Genomic DNA, 4,031 nt, shown 5'->3' on the forward strand with positions numbered 1-4,031 from the left:
ATTTCTCCTATAAATTATTTTTGATTCATTTAATTTGAATCTGTTATTAGATGCATGGATGTTTAAGATTATTATGTTACTTTTATTAATTGATTAATTTATAGTTATATATATATATTTTTAAAAATGTTTATCTTTGAGGGGGGGAATGAGAATGTGGAAGGGGCAGAAAGAAAAGGGGACAGAGGATCTCCAAAGCAGGCTCTACCCTGAGAGCAGAATGTCTGATACGGGGCTCAAACTCACAAACTGAACCATGAGATCATGATCGGGGCAAAAGTTGGTCACTTAGCCAACTGAGCCACCCAGGAACCCCTGGTTATACATCTTTTTTATTGGTTATTTTCCTTGTTTCAAAGGTGACTTTATTATTTGAGCTTTCTCACTTTCTTATGATTATGATTTTCATGATACATATTCCATACTATTACTTTAAAGCTAACTGTGTTTTCAAATTTAAAATATATCTTAAAAATAACACACATTTTAGCATTGTCTTTTTATCCAGTCTGAGAATTTCTGCCTTTTATTTTTATATCCAGGCTAATTGTTTTTAATGTAATCATTGATATGGCTTTGTAATCTTGCTGTTGAATTTCTGTTTTGCCTCTATAGCTGTATTTTTGGTTAATTTTATGCATTATGAAAATTTCAAGTGTCAAAAATAAGAAACCTATAATGAATGTTGGTCATTTTACTTAATCAAAATTCTCTTCCAATAAATATCTTTCTTTCACAGATAAATACATTATGAGAATCAGTTTAATAACTTATTAATAATGTCTCATAATTATTTTAACTGTCTCTTAACTTGAACTAGCAGTTTAGCAAGTACCCCAAATACTTGTATGAATAGAATCCCTCAGATATTTATCAAATCATACTAACTTTCTCCTGTATCTGGTTTCAGTTTATTTAGGAATATCATAATTATATACAATTTTTATTTGGTAATTATGTCTCATTAAGGCTGGAAAAATAGATTAAGAAAAAGAATCAGTAATACAGAAAACACAGGTACTATCTAAATAGAACAGTTTTTTTTTGTTTGTTTGTTTGGTTTTCAGTCAAATTGTGTGGCAGTCATTCTATTGATATTCTCTCCTACAAAGGGACAATTCATTCTGGGTATTTCTTTTTTAAATTTTTTATTTTTTAATGGTTATTTATTTTTGAGATAGAGACAGAAAGATAGAGAATGAGGAGGGAAGGAGCAGAGAAAGCGACACACAGAATCTGAAGCGGGCTCCAATCTCCAAGGTAACAGCACAAGCCTGATACCGGGCTTGAACTCACAAACCATGAGATCATGACCTGAGTGGAAATTGGACACTTAACCAACTGGGCCACACAGGCATCCCTCATTCTGAGTATTTCTATACTAAAGATATTTTGAAATATTAATTTGATATCTGCTTATCAGAAACTTTTATATAAGTTAATATATGCCACTTTTTCTAAAAATTTATTATAAAATATTGAGATATAAAGCATTAAAAATTTTCTTAATGTTTTATTTATTTCTGAGAGAGAGAGAGGGACAATGTGAGCAGAGGAGGGTCAGAGAGAGAGGGAGATACAGAATCTGAAACTGGTTCCAGGCTCTGAGCTAGCTGTCAGCACAGAGCCCAAAGAGGGGCTTGAACCCACAAACCGTGAGAACATGACCTGAGCCGAAGTCGGATGCTTAACCGACTGAGCCACCCAGGTGCCCCAAGATATAAAACAGTTTTTAAGTAATGAGACAAAATTTAAAAGTTTAAAATTGTTTTTAAATCAGATTTGACAGGTTTCTGTTTAAAGTTTGAGGCATGGAGTGCCCTTTTTTTTCTTTTTTTGTTGTCCTACAAAATGGCATTCATAATTTTTGTCACTGTACACCTAGTTAAAAAAATATTTATATTTGCCAAAGTTTTATAATTCTTTTTTTATGAAAATTAGTGGTTCTAATTTTGAAAATTGATCCATTTAGTAGATGAGGATGTCAAATGCTACATTGTGTGCCTTAAAATAATCCAGCCAATACATTAAACTTTTATGAAATCTGATTGCTATTGAATGTCATACAAATTTGTCACCTATCTCATATTATTGTCATGTACTATGTTTCTTATATTTTAAGAAGAATATCTTGGAAAGCCTGGGCGGCTCAGTTGGTTAAGCGTCCAGCTCCATCTTGGCTCAGGTCATGATCTCATGGTTGGTGAGACTAAGCTCCTCATCAGACTCCGCATGACAGCACAGAGCCTACTTGGGACTCTCTCTCTTTCTCCCTCTCTGGCTGCCCCTCTCCCATTAGTGCTCTCTCTCTCAAAATAAATATTTTTTTTAAATTAAAAAATTAAAATAAAGAAACATAATGGATTTACATTACCTGATGTACGACTTATTAGAAGATAACAATAATCAGGAGAGTGTGGTATTTGCTAGATACTAAAATAAATCAACAGAATAAAAAAAAACACAGAAATTGATCCATTCTTAGACATTCAAACGGTTCTTGACAAGGATCTCACTGAAATCCTATGGAGAGGAGAAAAAGCACTTCTGTGGTAAATGAGTTAAAATAGAAGGAATATAAATGGCCATAAGTACATGAAAGTATTCTCAATGACATTAGTTAGAAAGGAAAAAAAATTTAAGCACAATTAAGTATCCCTATATACCCACTAGAATGACTAAAATTAAAGTGGTCACAATATCAAGAGTTAGGGAAGATGTGAAGCTATTAGAACTTTCAGATCCAGCTAATAGGAGTGTAAAATGGTATAATCATTTTGTGAATTGGTCAAGTATTTTCTTACAAAGTTAGATGCACATTAAACTTATAATCCAACCATTTTATTTATAATTATTTACTCAAGAGAGATTAAAACATATGTACACACACACACAATGTGCATGAGAAATGTACATAGGAGCCTTGTTCAGAAACAGCTCCAAATGGAAAAAGCACAAATATTTATTGACCATAGGACTGCTAAATAAATTACAGTATAATTGTAGAATGGAACACTACTCTGCAGTACAAAGAAACAAACTGCTGGTCCATGCAACAAAATGGATGGACTTCAAGTTACGATAATGAAAGGAAAAGGGTATCTTTACAGTGGAGAAACCTAACAAATACCACCTGAGACTGCTGATCAGGTCAGCATCATGATAATCCATTTGATAATTTGCACCCTTGAAACGAAATATCAAAAATGTCACTTTACCTCTGTGGTCTTCTTCCCCAAAACTTATAATTCTAGTCTATGCATGAGAAAAGCATCAGGCAAATTTCAATTGCAGAACAGTGTACAGACTCTCTTACCACTAATCTTAAGAAACTTCAAGGTCATCAAAAACAAGGAAAGTCTGAGAAACTGTCATAACTGGAAGCCTAGGAAGACATGATGACTACATTAATGTCGCATCGTGGGTGGGACATTAGGTAAAAACTAAGGAAATTTGAATAAAGACTAGATTTTCCTTAATAATACTGTAGCAGGGTACACCTGGGTGGCTCAGTTGGTTAAGCATCCAACTTAGGCTCAGGTCATTATCTCATGGTTGGGGAGTTAGAGCCCCGCATTGGGCTCCATGCTGCCAGCTCAGAGCCTGGAGCCTGCTTCAGATTCTGTCTCCCTCTATCTCTGCCCCTCCCCTGCTGGCACTCTGTCTCTCTCTCTCTCAAAAAATGAATAAAACATTGAAAAATATTTAAAAAGTGTATCAGTATTGGTTGTTTAATTGTAACAAATTTACCATACTAATGTTAGATGTTAATCAGAGAGGAAATGGAGTACGGGATATATGAGAATTTTCTGTATTATTCTAATAGTTTTTCTTTAAATCAAATACTGCTTATTTATTTATTTATTTAAAACATTTAATGTTTTTTATTTAGTTCTGAGAAAGAGAGAGACAATGTGAGCAGGGGAAAGTCAGAGAGAGAGGGAGGCACAGAATCTGAAACAGGCTCCAGGCTCTCAGTTAGCTATCAGCACAGAGCCCGACATGGGGCTTGAACCCACAAACCGTGAGAT

This window comes from Hyaena hyaena, unplaced genomic scaffold (assembly GCF_003009895.1).
Source record: "Hyaena hyaena isolate Hyena2069 unplaced genomic scaffold, ASM300989v1 scaffold_1530, whole genome shotgun sequence".
Taxonomy (NCBI): Eukaryota; Metazoa; Chordata; class Mammalia; order Carnivora; family Hyaenidae; genus Hyaena; species Hyaena hyaena.